Below are 22,609 nucleotides of genomic sequence, written 5' to 3' on the forward strand. Positions count from 1 at the left end.
CCCTACCTGTTTATCTGTCTACCTGTCATCTCCAACAGCCGTCTGTTAGTTTCATGTACTTAGCTTATGTGTTGCTAAGCGGTCAGAAGCTAAGCCAAATTCCAGATTTCAAATTCCAGCAGGGTTACCCACAGTGGTCAGGTTTGCACGGAGCTTCCCGACTAACACAGACTCGGAAAAAAGGCCTGGCAGTCTACTTCTGAGAGAGAGAAAAAAGTAGGCCGTGGAAGCTTTCGCGATCCCAACAGGATGTTCTCTAACTCTCTTGCTTTGGATATGTCACCAGGAGGGATCAGGCACGAAAGCAGGACACCGTGTTCAGTGGAGCGGAGGGCCAGTGAGGGGGAGAGAGCCTTTGGAGAGATGATTGGTGCAGTAGCCACACCTGTGGATTCAAACATGCTGGTGATCATGAGGATGCTGCTGGGCGGGGCGACATCTCATTTGTTGTCATGGGTTGGAGTTAACAGCAACAATCTCTCTCTCTTCCTCTATTAATTATTCATCTATCCGTCCATCTGTCCATCTATCTATCTGTCTATCCATCCATCCATCCATCCATCCATCCATCCATCCATCCATCCATCCACCTATCTACCTACCTACCTACCTACCTACCTACCTACCTACCTACCTATCTACTTACCTACTTACCTACCTACCTGTCTGATATCCGTTCTAGAAAGAATCCAGGAATAATAGATAAAAGTATCAAAGCAGTCCCTTCCCTTCCAACTGAGGACGATCTAAACTTGACATACCGGCACCTGTAAACTTGTGGTCCACACATCCTCTTCTTACGTTCCTGCAGCACGTTTGAGATCTTGGCCTTGGCTTGACCGCTGGCCATTTCCCTGTGGTCTGATTTTCTCAGTTTCTGTTTGATGACCATTGGAAAGCAGTGGGCTCAGTCTAATGAACTGTGCCGTGCTATGAAAGGCCACCACAAGCTGTCGGACGCCCAGGGTTCATTTTCCTCAGACTGGCTCTTGACACGAAATAGTGACCGTCAAGGTTGTTAAAGTAAGCATGCTGCCTCAAACACGCGAATGGGTTTCGATGGAGTGGACCCTGTGAGAAGAACTGATGGAGAGACGTGGTTTCCATGAGTAATAGTTATCATGGGAGGCTTGTGGCCCCTAGGGGGCGAGGGGAAGGGGGCGGGAAGGAGCAGGGAGAGAGGGGAAGAGAGCATCATTCCAACCTCAGCGGGTGTTGTTATAAGTGGTGATGATTATTTCTGCAATTGAATATCATTCTACCGCCTCTGAAGCAGTGACACCCATGCTTCCTGATTCCATCCTCACGGCCACTTTGTGGAGATGAAATGACCTTCCCGTTACAAGGACGGGGAAGCTGCCACTCCGAGAGGCAGGCCCCCATGGATACACCTCTGGTAAACCAGAGCTGCTAAGCAAAGGCTCTGTGTTTCACCCCCACACACAGCGCTGCAAGCGAAAAGGCCCTGCTCTCTGCCAGCTGGACAGCTCAGCCCTAGGAAGCCCCAGGAGGCAGTTCTCTTCTGTCACAGCCACGGGGTAGCTGTGGATAGAAAGCAACTCCATGGCACCGAACTGCAACAGGCAAACCAAAGAGCCAGAGCCCGCACCCTCTCCTCTAGACTCCAAGAATCTAGTTCTGCAGAATGCAGTACAACAAAGGACGGCTCCCACTTGGCTTCCCCCCACATCCCATCCTCCCTGGCCTGGACTGGTTGAGAAGCGGGTGACATGGTGAATGGACAACCCTGCCTCTGAGAACCTATCCTTATCGCTGATTTCCAGTCAGTTGGAAGAGACTTTATTTTACAACTTCATCCAACCAAGAAATAAAAAGAACCAAAACATCGAACCAAACTCACTGCCCTGAGGTCGATTGTGAGCCTCCAGGACCGACTGGAGCGGCTGTGCCTTTTCAAGGAAGCAGAAGTGGACCGCCCGGCCTTTCTCCAGGAAGTCTCCAGAGAGGGGGGAAAAGATGCCTTTAAGTTTAGAGAGTACTTCGAGATTGTATAAAACCGCAGCATCTTGTGGTTTGCAACATCACCTGTTTTATTTTTTAACATTTTAGAGAAACTCAGTGGTTATTTTGAGATCTCTCCGCCCCCACCCCCCACCCCCAGCCCGTTCCCTGGGTTCTGCAGAAGCAGATGTTTGTCAAACTGAACGCGCCCCTCAAGAGTCAGTCCGGGGGAGCCTCTTTGCTTTTTCATTTCCCTTGTGCTTTTCCAGTCTCGTGCTGTGCCGGCATATGTTTTCGTCTCAGACAGCCCGCCTTATTAATTAATCGGTTAATTAATTCAGTCAACTATATTACGCAGAAGGATCGTCCAAGCTGTTGGAGGAGCGTCATCTGTTTTGGGAACCAAGGTGACAGTTCAGTTTGGACGCGTCACTGCACCCCTACCTCGGCCCCCGCGTCCCTAAGCTGTCTGTCCTCTAGGGGAGCAGATGGGCGGCACTTTCTCCCGCCACGCTGCCAAGTCACTATGAATCACCAGCCTTTCTGGGAGCAACTGAGCACTTAACTGCTGTACCACCTGGGACATTCTAGGAGGAAGGATGGAGGGAAAGAGAGGGATGACTGAATGTTCTGGGGAAGGAAGAATCTATCACATCTCCTGTCTGGGGTCCTCCAAGGATCTTCCTTCTGCACTGGACACCCTGCTTGGCATTCGCAGCGGGTCAGTTGAGAAGGCTTTGCCTGCAGAACGGAGGTCAGAGAGGGAGTTTTTATGCAGTGGGAGGGCAGTCCTGGGTGGATAGATGTTGTGTAAATACATTTATTCATTTCTTTACTGCAAAGAAAAGAATATATATAACTCCCGATCAAAATTCCCTCCATCTCTCCCTCTCCCTTTCGGAACGAGACTCGTGGTATTGCTTGTTTGTTGGGGGCAGTCTTTCAGTGTGTTTGTTTGGGATCAAGACTAGAGAAAGATGGTATAAGAAATATTTGAGACTTTGCTTTCAATCTTAAATTCACAAAACCCAAACCATAAAAAAAAAGAACAGCACACTCCAAACCCAAACCCAGACCTACTGCCACTCCATTAATCCTGACTCAAAGGGACCTTATGTAGGTTGCCCAAGACTAAATCTTTTTTTAAAATGTAGCTTTATGGGCATATACTTTGCATATCGTATAATTGTTCAATCATATTGAGTTGGGCAATCACCACCACAGTCAAGTTCAGAACATTTTGTTTTTCTACTCATTGTTCTTAGTTCCCCACTGCCCCCTCTTCCTTTGCTTAACCGCTGGGCAATTATCAATCCAGTTACAGTCTCTATGGAGTTGCCTATCCTAGATTTCATATGCAGAAAATCCCACAAAACACAAAAAGGGAAGTAAATGTGGGGACCCCTGCAAGTGGATTTCGGGCTTCCATTGTCTTCCATAGAATTCTGGGTGTTCACAATTCAAGCGCTGCTACCATTCCCTCCCTTGTATTTGGGTTTCATTATTTGCAATCCTTGGATCACACCGGTCGGTGTACTTCTTCTATGTGGTCTGAGTTGACACCTCACTTAGATGATTCCTTGTTTTAAGAAGAAAAAGTCTTTAAGACCCCAGGTGCTATTCTTTCTGATAGCCGGACATCATTTATTTTCACCATATTTTGTTACAGCACCCAGATCTTCAGCAAGGGTGATTATTGAGTAGGGCCATGTCATGAGAATGAACTGGTTTTAGATTGGGACTAGTGGGTACCCTATCCATTCACATATCTGTGGTTTATATATGTCTTTGGTTCCCTTTAGAACCATCCTTATCATTTTATGTTAAAAGCCAAAAAACCCAAACTCGATGCCATCAAGTTGACGTCAACTCCCAGCGACCCAATAGAACAGGGGAGGACGGCTCCTGTGAGTTTCTGAGACTAACTCCTTATGGGAGTAAAAAGCCCATCTTTCTCCCAAGGAGTAGCTGGCGGTTTGGCTAAAGAACATCATAAATTATCCCCCGTTGTTAATTTAGCCAATGGCATAGAATTTAAAACACTGTAGAGAAAAGTCATACAAATGCACAAATATCGGCTGACTTCAGGCCATATGCATGAACTGTTGACTTGTACAGACTACACTCTTAAGTGAGGACACACTATTTACACAAACAATGGGAGTTTGTGGATAGGGCAAAACTTTCAATAAAACTCATTCACAAAGGCCATGCCAACTAGAGGAGTACATGTCATAAGAAAGCAAGAAGAGCATGAAAATAGTCACGATATGGTCGCCCCAGGCCACTATGCTTTGGGCACCCTCAAAACAAGAGATCCGAATCAAAGTCCTGACCTGGGATAGCAGTCATCTCTTCCTTTCATATTACGGCGTTTCAGCCGTAAGTCCAAGAGAGTATGTCAGTTCCTTAAGTCAGCTACAAAGGAGTTTGAGGTGAAGCCTAATTTGCCTAGTAGGGCTTTCACATCAAATCGTTTGGACGTGGCCTATGAAGGATGATGGGCGGCTTGAAACATTGGGGTCTAAAGTCCTAGTAGTCTATAGCACGTGACCTGGGTCACTAAGGGCTGAATAGAAACTAGTTCACCATTGACCAATTAGGAACATAGTACTAGGTGTATCTTCCCCTTGAGTTCCATGCTAGTATTATTAAGTGTTATGGAAGCAGACAGCCTCTGTTTTCTCCTGCTGAGCAGGTGGTGGCTTTGAACTGCTAACCCTGTAGTTAGCAGTCCAATGCTTTATCTAACATCGCCGCCAAGGCTCCTTGAGTAGCAGTTGGAAAATGCAGAGGAGGCCCGGGTCAGCAGCCCAAGGACACACTGTGGCCAGATCACCTCGTCCTGGCTCGTCTGTCACTGCTACTCCAGACCCCTTGCTGAGTGGGCCCAGAAGCCAAAAACATGCAGACAGGAGAGCTGAGAATAGCGCAGGCAGATCTCCAAGAGGCGCTGGGATCTGGGTCTGAACCTGGTGTCTTGGAGCCTCTGGCTGAATCTCCCCATTCTGTCCCCGTGGCTGAAACCTCCTGGGGCTCAAGCAACTGATTGTTGACCTCTAAGCAGGATCTCCTAGAACAGAGTGTGTTCCACCCGTGATTCTGAGTCAGACATGAGGAGTTTTCTGTTTATGCTCATGACGACTAAGAGATACAATATAGCCTGCCCATCTAAGCAGTAATAGGACATTTCCTTTAAAAAGACATTCTTTTAAGTTAAAAAAATGAACAAAACCTGGAGTCTATTTAGGGGGAATATTAAGCAAATAATAAGGGAGAGGGGTCACCCATGGGACAGGAACTTGTAAAGGTAGCCCGTGGACGAATGAAGGACAGCGAATATTCTTGTAAAGAGAAACAACTCACGAATAATGATTTAGGTGGCCTTTTAAGGATCCCCGATTAGGAGCCTGGAGTTTGGTTACATGTGTTGGTTAAGGAGCCCTGGTGGACGCTGGTTAAGGAAAGATGTGAAAAAACTTCTTTTGGAGCTGGGCTGTGCATGGAACCAGTCCTGCCTTTCCGGCTTCCAGGTCTAGGAGCCCAGGCGGGTGACCAGAGGGTGGGTTTGGACTGTGCATCTCAAGTTTGAGAGTTCAAATCCACAGAGTGTCTCCTCTGTAGGAGACCAGTGAGGTTATCTGAGCCTGAAAGATTTTTGGTCTTGGAAGCCCTATGCAGGGTGGCGTGAGTCAGAATCCATTTGGTGCCAGGGGTTAGGAGCAAGATAGTGTCGTCTGGGCTAGACATGAACAAATCAAAGCTCCACTCTCTCAGCGATGAGTCTTAGAAGGTTATAAAGTCAAGGCAGCGGCAGTTGGGTGTGTGCAACATTTTGGCTGCTCGATGTCTATACCTCGTGATGTGGTTAGGGAATCAGCCATGGCTTGTCATGGAGATGTACATGTGCTTCTGTCAGATCACAGGCCAGGCCAGGGAGCGTGCTCTCCAGGGTCCTTGGAGGAAAGAATAGGGGTTCTGGGAAGAAGCTCAGGCTTGACAAGGGGCGGGCCTCTGTTGGGATGGGCTTTGAGCTGTGATTTGGACCAATTACTTCCCCTTGGTTCCTTCCCATTTTCAAAGCACATTTTTTATCTTTGCCTGTATGAGCTGCTGGAATGAAATAAAGAAAGCAAACCTGCAGCTGCTGGGTTCATGCCCACTCATGGTGGCCTCATGTTTACAGAATTATGCTGCCTATTTATAGGATTTTTTTCAGGAGGATGTGTTAGGCTGGGTGGACTAGAGAAACAAATTCAGTGACACTCCTAGATGTACCAGAAAGAACTTTATATCAAGATGCAATTATGCACAATAAAACATCCCTGCCCAGTCCAACTCAAATCCATAAGCCCAACTTAAGTCCATCAGTCCCTCTTCAGACTCACACAGCCACATGCAATGATGCCGAATGCAGGCAGATCACAGGCCGGTGGGTGCAATGTCTTGTGGATCCAACAGCAGTGCACAGATCCCCAGGGCTCCGGCAGCCATCCTGGTCAGCCAGCAGGAAGGTGAAGGCAATGAGAGGGGGAAGGTTCCCAGGGCCCTCCTTATGAGAAGACCACACCCACAGGGATCACTATCTGGCTGTGACCCGATTGACAAGTTGAATACCACCCCTACATGTCTATATCTCTTCAAGTTGACATGAAATTATGTAACTGCCATAGAGGGGGTGGTGGTGGAGGGGACTGTAATTTTTACAGTAATAGTTTGCCAGGCCTTTCCTTGGTGCTGTCAGAGTGGAGGTTTGAACTGCCAACCCTTAGGTTAGCAGTTCAATGCAGTCTTCTTGCTGCAGCCAGGGCCTGAGGCTATTGGATACTCATAATAGTCGCTTCTCTGCTTAGGCTACAAATTGTCCATTTCTGTTGCTTTCCACTTGCTTCTCCTAGGCTCTCCCTGGCCCTTGTTTGGGACGGCCTTTGGCCAGTGCGGTCCCCGTGCCTCACAGCTCCCTGCTGCAGAGTCTTCCTGCCCGGAGGGATGAAACTCTTGGGGATTACTAAAAACTAGAACAAATTTAAAATGGGTCAAAAGGGAGATGAAATGATCAGGTGTTAAATTTTAACCTAACTTCATCGGCAAGAACCCACTTTGCAGTGCACGCTGCAGGAGAGCAAGGCTGTTCTCATCTCTGGTCTGTGGTCGGGGGGAGGTTCTGTGGGCTGCATCCCCATGGGTCTCTTCACTTCTGAACACAGTGTTTCCGTCTCTCTAACCCTTCTCGGAACTATTCCACACCATTTAATTTGCACATCTCACAAGGTCCGGCTGGCACCCACCAGGGACTCAAATCATGTTCCTATTGAATTACAGGGGGGTCAGGGTGGGGGAGCAGTCTGAAGAGGCACATAGGGTTGGAGGGTGGGATAGGGTAAGGGAATTCTTGTAGGAAGTCCTTGCTATCCTCAAAGGATGAGGACGTACATTGTTTGATGTGGGGAAAATGCTTCAGCACTGCTTTCCTGGACTTCCACTTGCCATCACGGTTTTCATTTTCTGAAATGTCTTCGTAATACACTCTGGTGATCATTCCACTCCTTTCGAGAAAATCTATCAAAATTACTCCTTGGGAATCACTTCCCTCTCTCCCCCCCCCTCAAAAAAAAAAAGAGTCACTGTAATCTTCTGAGCGGACCTCTCTTGAATTGAATTGGTTCAGTACCCCACCCCGCCGCCGGCAGCCTATGTTTGCACTGGGTCTTTTTATGTAGGTACCCCATGATGCTAACATCAAGCATGTTATGGAAAGAACTTGTTGGCAGTCATCTAATGATGGCTGGGGCATGCTTCAACGTGTCTCGTGTGAAGCAACCCACACATGTATGGGGATTCACGTATGGGATTCAGTGGGGTCCTTGTAGCTGCACTTTCTGACAATCCCATGTACGTTACTTATTGGTGTCTGTCTATTTCCATTCAGAATAACATAAATCCAGGCAAGTAAGAATAGCTGGTCTATTTATCTCTTCCAACTACCTAGAATAGTGTCTGACACCAAGAAGGTACTCATGAAAGAAAATTAAAACCGACACATGAGAATGAGCTAGTGTGACAGTAAAATAGCTCCATGCTTTTAAAACAAGGCTGCTTTGGATTTTGGGGTGGGTGCAGCTCATATCTAGATGAAAATGGGGCTTTAGACTAACTAAAAACAAACAGTGAGTGAACTATGGGGCTCTGGACTGGATTCTGACCCACAGTACCTGAGTAGAACTGCCCTATAGGGTTTCCCGGAAGCAGACTGCCCCGTCTTTCTCAGAAGAAGCAGATAGTGTGCTTGAACCGTGGACCTTTTGGACGGCAGCTGAATGCTTCACCAACGTTCCATTGGAGGCTCACTAGTGTTAATTCAAATAGAGGTTTCTTTTTTCTTATCCTCTTTCGCACATTCCTGGCCTTCCCTCTTGTGTTTGTCTGTCTTCTCTCCCTCCCTCCCCTGGCGCAGGCACTGGCTGGAAGGAACCCGGTGTGAGCTCTGGGGGCTTGGGTGTTAGCAGGACAGTGGTATACATAGGAAAGGATTTCTGTTCCCAAGTTCCTACTCTTTTCTCTGGGACACACTATCTGCCGATGAGGGTGTTGGTATAAGAGTTAGAAGGATGGATTCGGGCAGCAGACAAGCCTTTCCAGGACCTGCTTTAGGGCCCTTGTTGGGGTTCACTTCACCTCTGTGAGACCTCAGTTTTTCTCATCTGCAAACTAGGGCTGGAGTCATACCTACCCTCCTAGGACTGCCGTAAGTATTCCAGGAGGTGCTGTGGGCCTGGTCGTTCTGGCTAAGGGTGGCGACACGTTTCTCTCGTGTTGTCATTAAACAGGGTCACGTGGCTCTGGGTACCCCTGGATGCCCTCGGGCAGTGCTGTGCCACCAGCATCTCCATCTTCTCCTCGAACTCCTTTCCAAAGGACTTAGTGCTGGACGTGTTTCCTTATTTCTCAAAGGGCCAAATGTAACCTGGTAGTTCCCTGCAATTTGGGGAGCAGTGGCTGGTTTTGAGGGGACCATTTCAGGCCCAAAAGGATGTTGATGGCTTTCCCTCCCCCCCTGCCAGCACTTTATTTTGTGAGTGGGATTCGCGTTACCTCTTTCTGAGATTTTGTTCCCCCTTTTTGGACATGAGGCGGTTTTCTTATCCAATCAAAGTCTATCTGACCCAAGGCTTTGGAGGCAGCAAAGTGACATGCTTATCTGTCTTGTTCTCTGGGAACCTGGCAGTTCCATTATTCATGCACAGCAGTGGGAGGGACCACGGGGCAGCTCAGAAAGGAGCATTAACTCTTGCCAGCCAAGCGTGGAGGGACTTCTGGTGGCTCCATGGGTAAACGCTTGGCTGCTAAGCCAAAGGCCAGTAGTTTGAATCCACCAGCCACTCACGGAGCAGAGAGGCAGTCTGTGTCAACACAGACGACAGCCTGGGGGACTCTCCTGGGCAGCGCTTCTCTGTCCTACAGGGTTGCTGTGAGTCAGAAGGGACTCCAATGACAATGCATTTTCCTCCTCCAGGAGGGAGCCCGCTCCAGCCCCACTCTTCCTGTGGCTCTTTGCTCTCTTGTCTGCGTTGGCAGCTCCTCTTGTGCATATCCCTCCTACACATCCTCAGTGATACTCAGGTTCCCTTGCACTACAGCGCCTTTGAATATTTCCTCCCCTTAAATGAGCGTCCCTGTTCTTCTCCCTTCAAAGAGTGACATTCCTGTGCACCCTTCAGCGTCACCAGTAAACCAGAGCCTCCCAAGAGGCTCGCTTTGGGCGGGAAAAGCAAAACCGGTGGCCATGACGTCGATGCTAATGCATTTCAATCCTGAGCAGGTTTTCCGACTGGAAATCTTTGCAAGTGCAGACAGCCTCCCCGTTCCCCCATGGAGCAGCTGGGGTTTTGAACTGCCAACCTTGGGGTTAGCTGTCCAACGCCTCGCCTGCCAAACAAAGGGGAAAAGGCCAAGAAGGATTCAGATGTTGTGCTAGATACCGATACGGGAAAATGTGGTTTCCAGGAGATGGAAACCCATCAATATGGCAATCCTGGCCTCCCTTCACCTGTTCCCCCCACCCTCCCACCCCAATCTGGTGCCTTAGGGGAAGAATTATAGCTGAGCCCTTTCTCCTGGCCCAGTTCCTTCTGGGCTCAGTATGCAGAACCTCCTTGAAGCAACACACGGCTCCAGATGAAACACCTCTCCGACATCATCCTGAAACCCAGATTAAATCAGTCCTCCCCTGCTTTCCACAGAACCCCTATTTTCCTGCCTGGCTCTCATCTCAGAGGATAATTACACTTTCATTTCTATAATCATTTAATGCATTTCTATTTTATCAGGTTGAACCATATGAAATGCCATTTTCACAAAAATAAAGAAGTCAACTACTGGCAATTTCATTGGTTCAATACTCAATAAAAAGTAAGCACTTGGAGCAAAAATCTAGGTCTGGTTTAGATAACTCATTTTACCCATACAGCCAAGGCTAAATTCAGAGGCTGGGTTGATGCAAAAATTTAGCTCCCTACCCCTGTAAGCAGTTACAGTCTCAGAACCTCACAAGGCTGTGGCTATGAGTCAGCATTGCCTGAATGGCAGTGAGTTTTGCTTTGTTTGTTTGTTTGCTCCTCATAAACATAAATAACTATTGATTGATGGAATGACGTGGGTAGCCTCATAACAATCACCTATTAGCACAGAAAGCTTTAATTATTTAAAAAAGAAATCTGTTCGAGCAATGAGGAGGCGTCAAGAAAGTTTGTGGAAAACATGGAATTGTAAGAGAATAGATTTTCCCCCCACAAACTTTCTGAACCCCCCTCCCATATACTAATGCTATAAAATGTAATCATCAAATATTACATATGATGTAGTATAACTTTATTTTGTTGTAAATATAGACTCAAAAGAGCTAAATTATCGTGTCATGGAACAAACCCACTGCATTTTCATAAGCAAAGGATGGGATTGTTGATAATTGCTACCTTGCTTTAAGGTCAGACAAGATTGGGGCTGGACTTGTCACCCTGCACGCAGATGGATAGTCAGTCTTCAGTAAGAATTTGAACCTAGGTCTGCTTAAATCCACACCCCAGTACTCTTTCTAGCATACTTTCTGCCGTCTCCCCCCATACCTGACTGGATTCAGTTCTTCATTCTGTTACAGATGAGGCGGTTTCCAGCCACACCGACGTCGCTAATCCTCTAGTGCTTCTCGGTGTTCAGCTCAGCCGTGCGCGCGAGATGCTAAACTCTCCCTGTCTCCCTTGAACCCCCGATGACCTTTTCCCATCTTTTCGATTCTAAGCTCATTTGTAGAAATCCTGTTTCCTTTCACTTTCCCCACCTGTAGTCCTTGCAGAGAGGGAGAGGTTGGGACCTTGGGCAAGTGACTTAATGTGTCTGTGGATCAGTATGCTGATTTTTAACGTAAGGATTAAATGAGTAAGCTCTAGAATGGCCTGAACAAAGACCCTGCAATGGAGTAGACTTCTAGCAATGTTAAACATACGAGCAGAAAAAACCCAAAACATAACTCAGCAGAGTTGAGTTTGCCTCATAGCCACTCCACGTGGGCAGAGTAGAACCATGCTTCACAGAGCTTTCAAAGCTGTGATCTTTGGGAAGGTGAATACCAGACCTTTCTTCCTAGCTACCTCTTGGTGGATTTAAACTGCCAATTGTTTGGTTACAGTCCATTGCTTAGCCTTTTGCAGCACCGAGGGACTGATCTCACGTTTTGGTAATTGATACCCCTATTAATAATATCTTAATAGTGCCAACAATAAAGCAATGCTCAGGTGATCCTTTGGTGTGAGGGGCATCTGGTTTCGCTAAAAGGAAAGTAGAAGATGGTCAAGGAAAGTTTCAGATTTTCTTTGGAGAATGGATTTTCTTTCTCCCAAAGAAGAGAAGCCACTCCTCAATTCACTGCCATCACACCTATCCCAACACATTGCAACCAGGGAGCAGTTTAAACTCCAATGCCAGGGTAAAGAAGCAGGGGAGGAGAGGATGAGTGAGGCAAACGCTTAACCCTGCGCACCCCGGAGAAAAGTGAGTGCGGGCCAGTGAGAGTGTCTTTCTCCAACTCCAAGCTGGAGATGCTGCTTAAAAAAAAAAGCCTCCCTCTGAAATGGCATGGGGGAAGTGACAACGGAATCCAAATTAAAACTAGCAAAGGAGCCAGAAAATCCCGGGGATCTGGTGATCTGAGCTAGAGCAAAGCCAGAGAACAGGAGAAGGTGTCGTGTTTGGCATGCGGTCGGCATGCGATAGGAGATTGTGAGATAAGTGTGTTGAATCAAAGCACATTAGCACTTTAGTTGGCATCGCCCATCTCTGATAGATCCTTTTCCACCTAGAAAGTGAGTGGGCCAGAGCCACGAGGTCCAGCCTGTTGGCCCCAGACGTCTAAGGGAACATGGACTCAGTAGGCGGTGCATGGAAATCCTAGGAGACACAGAGGGGAGGCTGCTCTCTGCACTGCAATATCCCCGATCACCTTGAGGAGCCTGGGGAATGACGCTGTGGGCTGAGGGAAATGTGGCTGGAATTGACTTATAACCATCACGGCAGATGTTAATGGTCATGATGATAATGGTCCATGTGCAGAAAGCACGGTGAGCTCTTTAAGTATATAAACAGCCCTGAAATCCAGAGGAGTCCCTGGTGGTACAGTGATTAATATGCTCACCTTGTAATGGAAAGATTGGAGGCTCAAGCCCACTCTCAGGTGGGTTTGAAAGCAAGATTTGATGACCTAACTCTGACAAGTCAGCCATTGACAATCCAACTTCCACCAAAGCTACACGCTGAGCAATAACAAACGTGGGTTTGCACCCTTGGGATCGTCAACCCTTTGAGATCACAGGGCAGCTTAAGGATCACATGGAGAAGGCAGGATGGGAAAGGACAGAAGGACAAACGGAAATGATGGAAACTGAGAACGACAGGGCAGAAGTGGAAAGCAGGGTGTTGTGTTATGGGGACTGCCATCCATGTCACAAACTGAGATGCATAATCGCTTAATCGAAAACCAAGTTACTCTGTACACTTTCACTCAGGTCACAAAGAGAAAAAGTTTAAAAAAAACAAAAATAAACCCAAAGATGCATAACTTAAGTCCTTACTTTCTTTGAGGCTTATGGAAACCTCTAGCCCCTTGCATAATGCCAATGTTGTCAGGGGTCATCCTGCAGGTTCCGATTCAGAGACACCCCTACAGACACCACCACCTGGTCCAGCATCATCCTCCCAACTGTTCCTGTGTCTGAGCCCATTGCTGCAGCCACTCGGTCAATCCCCCCGGTGAAGGGCCTTCCTCTTTTCTGCTGCCCCCCATCTTTACCGAGCATGATGGCCTTCTCCAGGGACTCGCCTTTCTGACATGTCCGACGTACATGAGATGAAGTCTTGCCATCGTTGCCTCAAGGAGCATCAGGGCTGTACTTCTTCCAAGAGAGATATGTTGTTTTGGCCATCCATGGTACGTTCCATAGTCCGCGTCTGCACCATAATTCAAATGCATTGATCCTTATTCTTGCCCAACTCCTGCATGCATATGAGGCCATTGGGAATATGACTTGGCTCAGGCAAACCTCCATGATAGAAGGAAACTCCTTGCTTTTCAACACTTTCAGGAGGTCTCGTGCAGCAAATTTACTCAATGAAATGTGTTGTTTGATCTCGTGACTGCTGTTTCCATGAGCATTGATTATGGATCCAAGCAAGACACGATCCTTGACACCTGCAATCATTTCCACGTTTATCTCGAGGTTACCCATTAGTCCAATTGTGAGGTTTCTGGTCTTCTTTACATTTCATTGTCATCTGTAATGTGAAGGCTGCAGACCTTGGTCTTCATCAGCAAGCGCTTCAAGTCCTCACTTTCAGCAAGCACGGTTGGGTCACCTGGGCAGGCTGTTAATAAGTTTTCCTCCAATCCTGATGCAGTCACATTCTTCTTCACCTGTCCAGCTTTTCTGATGATTTCATCAGTGTACAGATTGAAGAAGTACGATTAGAAGCTACAACCCCGACACACACCTTTCCTGATTTTAAGCCACGTGGTATTCCCTTGTTCTGTTTGTACAACTGCCTCTTGGTCCAGGTGCAGGTTTCACATGAGCAGTTAGGTGGTCTGGAATCCCCATTCTTTCCAAGGTTATCCATAGTTTGCTGTGATCCACGAAGTTGCATGTCTTTGCATCGTCAATGAAACGCAAGTAGACATCTTTCTGGTAGTCTCTGCTTTCTGCCAAGGTCCACATGCCAATGTAGATAAATATTTCACCTGAAGATTGATCAGGGATGAAGAGGAATATCGTGTGTTCGTGGTTGGCCCAATTAGGATGAATATCTCAGAGGTGATGGACCTCCTTCAGGTGTCTCCTCTGCCTTTCTCTCCACAAGCCTCTGAGATAACACTCTCAGAGGAAGAACTAAAGGCCAAGAAAGACAGCGCTGACTAGTGGGGTAGAGAACTGGCTCTGCAAGTTGGATTATCCTCCCTCCCAGTAGGGCTTGCTCAGAGTTGCCCTCAGATTTAGCGTACATCGGAATAATCTGTAGTACCTGCTAAGGTAAATTTCTGGACCTTAACCTCAGAGGTTCTGATTGGTGAAGGGACTTTTTCTTCCTTTAAAAGCACTTAGGTGATTCTGTATCATTTCGATCTTCCTTTCTTGTGATTGATGATGCACACAGGGGACTCTGGCCCACCAGACATGTGACTCCAGCCTCGGGGATCACAGAGCCCAGTAGCCTCCAGATGCTGCTAAACCAGAGCAATGGAAGGCTCACATCGCAGTCTTTTAGCCAGATGAGTGTGCAAAGCAATGCTCTCTGTATAAAGCAATTTGGTTAACTCACAGCTGCCTGATTCAGACTTAGGGGATGACATCTGGAGTCTTCAGTCACTGACCTATTCTTCAGAAAGTTTCTCAGAAGGAAGCTTTGCTGACATAGTGAGCATTGACGACCATGAAGAAACCCTTCCTAGGGCCAAGTTCTCACCCCTGGACCTGAAAACAATAAGTGATAGGGGCTGTAAACTTCAAAATAAAAGACTCTTCTGCCTCGGGCAGGGAGGCCCTATAACTCTTCCTGAGAACTTGAGAGGCCGGGAAGATTCATTCTTTACTGCTCAGGACTCTCCTCCTGCAGTTTTCATCCTTGGCTAAATTTATAATCTCTAAATCCTTAGCCAAGATCCAAGTCTTTAGGGAGAGAGCAGCCAGAAGATTTACAAGTCATCCTGTCCCTAAGGGATGCTAATGGTGAAAGAGACTTTGGTAATACGTTCTTAATTGTCACCATAAATCAACACCACGTGATATGTTAAGTTTGTCCATGTAAATTGCCAATTGGAGAGGCTTCTGCATGCTTTGCAGACAGCGGGAACTTGGTTGAAACAAGTGGTTTGTCTCAGAGGATGTGACCCAATACACACACTAATTCATTCCCTGAATACCTGCCATGCTTCCTTACCCTCAAAGAAGGTTCCTGATTGGTCGAGGGAAGAAGCTCCTGTGAGCTTGGTGTAGAGGGACCTATAGAGAGGGCGTTTCTGCCCCTGGGCTGGAAGGTTTCACAGAAATTACTGGCATTTTAGGGATCTCCCCTTTGAATACTTCTTCTGGAATCTGTCACCCACTTCTGTAGTCAAAGAGTTTCAGCATGCCTCAATTAGTTCTTCTTTGCATCCATCACATGCATTGCAAGTGTTTCCTTTCTCAGTAATTCATTCGTGAAACATTTGCTGCACGCCTACTATGTGCAAGGCCCCCAAAGGACATGAGAACAAACAAAACAGATTTTTAAAAAACCTCGACTCTTCAGAAGTTTGTATTTCAAAGATGGACAATGTTGAATATATAAAAATATTCAGGTCTATGATGAAGATCGAAAAAGGCAAACTCCTAAAAATCATTGTCATCCAGTTGATTCTGATTCACCTTATAGGACAGAGTAGAACTGCCCCTTTGGGTTTCTGAAGTGTTTCATCTTTATGGGAGCAGGATGCGGCATCTCTCTTGCAGGCAGACACTGGTGGAGTCGAACTTCTGACTTTGTGGTTAGTAGCTCAACTTGAAACTAATGATGCCCCCATCAGGGCTCTGATGGCCCGTGAATTGATTCTGATTCATGTGTCTACGTAGAACTGTCCTCCATACAGCTCCGAATGGCTGAGTTTTCAGAAGTGGAATACCAGCCCTGTCTTCTGCAGCGATTGTTGGGTGGATCCAAATGGCTGCCCTTTGGGTAAGTGACCTATTGCTGTTGAGCCCATATGACTCACAGCAACCCTATAGGACAGAGTCGAACTGTCCCTCAGGGTTTCCCAGCCTGTCAGTCTTTAGGGAAGCAGGCTGTCACATCATTTCTCATAGAAGAGTTGGCGAGTTCGAATGGCTGGTCGTTCAGTTGGCAGCTGGGTATGAGCCATGGCCCCTCAGAGCTTTGCCAAGCACAAATTAAACACTCTTTCATTGGAGACGGGCAGGGGTGGTTCATGAAGAGATAGTTGAAAAGGTAAATCTAGGAGGAGACCTGCATGCAAAAGAGCAGCCAATCCTGATCCCAGGGGAAAACAGTCTAGACCTGCGGTTCTCAACCTGTGGGTTGTGACCCCTTTGGGGGTCGAACGACCCTTTCACACATTTCTGATGGTCTTAGGAACTGAGACACCACTCCTCTATCTGTCTCCAGGCAGGTCTGCCCACATGCAGATATGCTGCTCTGGTGAGAAAGAAGCTACCTCAACCTTCGCACTGACATTGGCTTTTTACGCATACTGTGGCAAAATGTAGCAATGTAGGTTACTGTTGTTATATTAAGACTGTTACCCATGCTACACCATGCTTCAGGACAACATTTCATTTATTTGTAATTGGATATCAATATTTCACAATATATAATTACATATTGTTTTTGTGATTCATCACTATGCTTTAATTATGTTCAATTTGTAGCAATGAAAATACATCCTGCCTATCAGATATTTATATGACAATTCATAACAGTAGCAAAATGATAGTTGTGAAGTAGCAATCAAAATAATTTTATGGTTGTGGGTCACCACACCATGAGGAACTGTATTAAAGGGTTGTGGCCTTAGGAAGTTTGAGAACCACTGTCTAGACCAAGGGAGCAGTAAGGACAAAGGCCCTAATTGCTGGAAGGGATTTGCATATTTGAGATGCAGTAAAAAGGTCTAGGTGCCCCCCAAAAGCCTATCAAATCATGCATCAACCTAAAGAAACTCTAACATATAGTGTTCACAGAGGTAGTTTAAAGCTACAACAGTGCGATGTTGAGGCGCTGAGTGTCGTTTCAAGGAAGGGCCTGACCCGTCCACTCTCACTACTTGGGGTAAGCGAGGCCTCTGTCAGACCTGCTGCCAAGTCAGTGCTGGACGTTTTCCTTTTGGCCAACGTCTTCTGTGACCAGTTAAGCAGGTCCTAACAGGTCTTTCATGAGAGCATGGTCAATGAAAGAGAACTTTCAAAAAGCAGGAGATGCCTATGCCACCGTTTCTATATTTTATAATAAATAGATATGATTTTTATAATGGAAGGACACTACTGGAAGGATAGTGAATGCAAGACCTATTTGTTTCACTTCTATCCGACAAAAACATATTGTTAATATTATGGAGTGATCTATATAATGGGATCTAAGGATGTATTCATGTCATTTTTCACATGTTTGTGCAGATTCAAAGAAGACAACATGGCGGCTATAAGAAGTAGAGGGAAATCAAAGGATCTAGGTTCCACTCCAGATTCCTGTCCCTGGTCACCTGTGAGTGGAGACGGCTACTGCATTTCTTCAGCTGTCAGCTCTCTGCTCAGTAAAAGGTATTCTGGAAATAAAATTAAAATCCTGCCCCCCCCCAAAAAAAAACCCCAAACATCCCTTAGGAGGTGGCAAAGGGATGGGATTGGAGAGCTGGGTAATTGTCAATACTTTGGTAATTTCCAATACTTCGGTAATTTCTAATATATATATATATATCCCTGCCATTTTGAGTTGCTTTGTCCACTACATTAAATGTTGCTTTACGGAAGTGCGTCATCAAGATCAAGACCCCATGATTTGGATCCCAATGCTCAATTTGCTCCTGTAATTTTTCTTTATATGGGCAGCAGGGGTGGGGCAGGGTGCAGTGGGGCCTGGCGGGGCGGGTAGTAATAATATTGCCTTTGTGTCATTGTTGCCTTTAACTCTGATGTTTCTAGAATTTACCGTTGCCTTGCTCATTTTGTGAGGAACTCCCCCTTATTGTAATGCCTTTCTCTTGACCCAGGTTAGTCATTGTCTCCCCACTAATTAGTATTCCCCCCTCTTTATCCCACACTCGGTAGCCATCAAGGAGCATTTCTTTCTCTGTGTACAGCTTATCTTAATTTTTTTATAGTCGTATTTTCATACACTTGTCCTTTTGTGCTTGGATACTTTCTCTCAGTGTGATGTCCTCTAGGTGCCTCCCAGACTCACCTTAACGTCCTAGAGTAGCTGTTCTCAACCTGTGGGTCGTTCGATGGTGGTCGCTTAAGACCATATTCCCGATGGTCTTAGGAACTGAAATACTGCTCCTCTATCCGTGTCCAGGGTGTAGCCCACCTACGGAGTCCCCACACCATGAGGAACTGTATTAAAGGTCGCAGCATTCAGAAGGCTGAGCACCACTGTCCTAGAGCATTAAGAACCCTGACACAAATACATGCACATCCAGGTTCATTACAACAGCATTCTGAATAACAAGGAGATGGAAACAACCTAAGTGCCCAGGGAGAGATGAATGGGTAAATAAGCTGGTACACACACACACACACACACACACACACACACACGGTGGAACACTACATAACCTTAAAGGATCACAATGAATCCGTGAAATACTTCGGTCATTTCTAAAGTCCATTTTTATGGGTTCAATAGCCATACAATAAAATGAATGTTTATAGGCATTCGTTTATAAATTCTAACACAGGCATGGATTTGGGTAACAATCAGGATTCAGAAAGGTTCCATTACCCCAGAAAACGCCCTCCTTTCTAGGCACCTGCTCCCCGTCCCCCGGACCCCTACTGATCCGGGCTTTCCAGCTCACTTTGTCCTAAGAATGACATCATGGGTTTCAGAACCTTTGCAGGCTGCCCTCTTTCACTCAGAAGAAGGTCTTTGAGAGCTGTCTCTGCTGACTCCTGGATCCACACTTTCATCCCCTTTGTGGAGGTGCAAAGTGGGTGTAACCATCCCCCCATTGCAGGACATGTGAATTGTTCCTCCTTTGGATGGTCAGTAAAGCTGCTTAGTGTCCTCTTTGGGAGCCCTGGTGACGAAGTGGATTCCAAATGGGCTGCACTCCACCAGGTCGGCTTGTTGGAACCACCTGGCGCTCCTCAGGAGGAAGAATGGACTCTCTCCTCTTGTCAAGATCTGCAGCCTCTAAATACCCCCCATTACCCCCGCCAGGAGCAGAATGGACTTCCCGGCAGTGAGCTGGGGGTCCCGTTTGGGAGCATTGTCTGTGGGTTTCCGTGAGACCCTGTGTTTTTGGTTCCCTGGGGCACGGCTGGGTCAATGTGCATTGAACCCGAGGAGAAGCGGTGGGTGGTTCCCAGCTTTGGGTTTATTTTCAACTTTCTGAACCTTGGCACATTGTTTCACAGCTTCGTCCGAGCGGAAACAGGCGTCGGGCGTCTGATGCTCACAGTTTGTCCTGGGAGAAGTTTATGGACATGGTGCTTCCCATGGGGATCAGGCAACATCTTGGTCTGAGAGGAAGCGGGAGAAAATAGCTTTGACAAAAACTGTTCATGCTCTAAACGCAACGTCTGCCCGTGTTTCTCCCGATTCCTCCCCATTTCCACCAGCATCCTGGGACGGTTGGGGCAAGGTTCAGTGATGTGAGCTAGCTGGTGAGCAGACCCCCATCCCTTCCAGGAAGAGCCCTATTGCCGACTCCATTTCCCAGAGGAGGCCCTCAGGGCAGGCTCCTGCAGAGCAGAGATTGTAGGGGGCAATCTCAAGGGGGCAGTACATTCACCCTGGAAAGGGCTGCACCCAGAAATAACACCCTTCATTGGGGCAGCTCACTCAGCCCCCAACCTCCGGCACCGTAGCCCAAGGGAGGGAGGGAGGGAGGGAAAGCCTACCAAGGGCGACTGGGGGGGCCTGGGGTCTAGTCTGATAACAAGCACCCTCGCTGTCCTCACCTGTAAAAGGTTGGGGTTGCATGACGTCATTTCTGAGTTTTCCCCCACACCGTGGATTCCTCTGGTGGCTGGCACGTGTGGGAAAGCCCAGGTGGGTGCGAGTGGAATGGGCGGATAAACAAGAGGAGAAACGGAGTGGAGGCCGACATAGTGGATGGGACAGGGTGGCGTGTCAGAGAAGGGAGACCAGAAGACCTCAGCCGCATTGATTACTGGGGGCGCTGGCCCTGACAGGAGGGTTACCTCTCACCTCTCCCAGAAAGCCAGGGACTGGGAACATCTTGGGATGTGCACTGAGGGGTTCACCTGGTCTTGCTTCATGGCAACCCGAAGGAAAGGAGAACCCCGAAGTTATTTAGACCCGGCTTCTACCTTCCCCGTGAGATGAGGCTTGTAAGTAAAATTAAATTCTGCCTTATAATAATATAAACAAAATGCGTTACATTTCTTGCTCACCCTCTTTGAGTCTTCGATTTTCACCTGATGCATCAAGAATGACTTAGGTGCGGGGAAGAATGCTAGTTATTTGGGGTTGCTCTGGAAGGTGCTGAGGCAGGAAGCAGAAACATGACTGACTGCCAGGTGGTAAACTTTTGAGAGCAAATACTTGTGGAAGCTTCCTTGAGAGCCTCTCTCTCTACTAGTACCTGGTGCACAGAACAGGACCGGGGGCATCAACTGACCCACAGCAACCCTGTGTGCGTGGGTGGGTGGGTGTAACTAGGACCTACAGGGTTTTCAGTGGTTGGTTTTTCAGATGCAGGTCGCCAGGCCTTCCTTCCGAGGCACCTCAGGTTAACAGTGCCACAGGGGCACACTGGTGGCGTGGAAACCAAAATCAACCCCATTGCTACCCAACTGACTCCCAACTATAGGGCAGGGTAGAACTGCCCCATAGAGTTTCTGTGGCTGCAGATCATTTATGGAAGCAGACTGCCACATTTTTCTCCCGTAGAGCAAGTAGCAGGTGAATTCGAACTCCTGACCTTCCAGGTGTCACCTCAGCACATATGCCCTGCGGCGCCAGGACTCCTCCTGGAACACAGAAGGGAAAACAGCACCCTTCCCCTCGATTGGTCGGGCTGCTGCCCTGTCATACCTAGAACTTCATCCTCAATCAGCATTTTGCCTCTTTCCCTCCCTGACTCACGTCCCTGAGTGTACGCCACATTAAACCCTTAAACAATAACAGCTTTCAGGACCCACGATGCATCATTAAATAAGTTAAGGAGCTAATTAAAGGGGGGTCCCATCTCCCTGCTTCCCTTGTACTAAATCACCTCTGCCCCATTTCAGCAAGTGTTTCCAAGCCAGGGATTGGCCCATAAAGTGATCCCGCATTAGCACAGCATGTTAGGTTTCATTTCCTCTTATGCAATTATCTGTTCGTAATTGGAGAAGGCATTACGGCAGAATAAATAATGGAGCATAAATCACATGACTTTGGAGTCACACGTAGCAAGCAGGTGGCTGATGAGAGGAGCGTGTGTCATGTGCTGGGACCCTCCGAGGACTGGTCATCCTCCCTTGCCTTAGAGTCCCCAACCTGGTTCCTGAAGAGGTCCGAAGACCTGGGTCTGCAGTTGGCTGGGCAGTGAGCATCTTAGCTTTTGTCTATGGGATGGATTTGTCATGATCCGGGGCCTGACAGTGGAGAAAGAAGTTTGCCCCAACCCAGCCTGCAGAGATGGAGAATATATTCTGTAAGCATAGCTGTCTAATCTGGGGAAATACCATGTTGAGGGGTCAGGGTCTCTGCCTTTGGCTGAACTGGTAGTGACCTGCACACCTTCAGGGGTGCCCCTTGTATTGGAGTTCTGTCCCAGGAGCACACATCTGCGCCCTAGACACAGCCGTCTACCCAGAAGGCAAATGGTCACCTGGCACTATGGATGAAGAAACAAAGCCCACAATATATTGAATGATAGACCCATGGGGCTATTTATTGACTGTTAGAACTTGAGTTCAAACCCAGGACTTGTGGACCCCAGTCCATTCCTCACCTCTCCCTGCTTGTTGAATCTGAGAGGATGGTTTGGCGATCAGAAGCCCTCGCAGAATAAAGGTTGTATCTGTTGGGGGGGGGGGGGGAGATGTCTTTATCTAGAACTGCTATTCTGATTGGCCAGGGTACATCATGCTCACTGAGGCATGTTTCCCTACATGGACAGGGACATGCTGAAGCCCTCTGCTCCTGGCGACCTTCCAACTTATTCTTGCCTTAAGTTGGACAGGCAAGTGAGGCCAGAACGCCCCTTCAGGCCAGCCCTCTGTGTCTTTTGTCTGTTTGCTCACCTGCTACTTGTGTCAGGGGTTAGACACAGGGAGTGAGGCTCTGCTTACACACTGTGTGTAAGCCACGGATTCCAAACCCTTCAATCCATGGAGAATGGGGCTGCGCATGATGGGGGGTTTGCTCTGCACTTTCAGGT

General features: G+C 47.5%; 1 pseudogene; it reads right to left on the minus strand.

The window, feature by feature from the left end:
* LOC142422877 (profilin-1 pseudogene) overlaps positions 1 to 22,609 on the minus strand; it is a 117,852-nt pseudogene that overhangs the window by 48,787 nt on the left and 46,456 nt on the right.

The sequence above is a fragment of the Tenrec ecaudatus genome, chromosome 12 (assembly GCF_050624435.1).
Source record: "Tenrec ecaudatus isolate mTenEca1 chromosome 12, mTenEca1.hap1, whole genome shotgun sequence".
NCBI classification, from domain to species: Eukaryota; Metazoa; Chordata; class Mammalia; order Afrosoricida; family Tenrecidae; genus Tenrec; species Tenrec ecaudatus.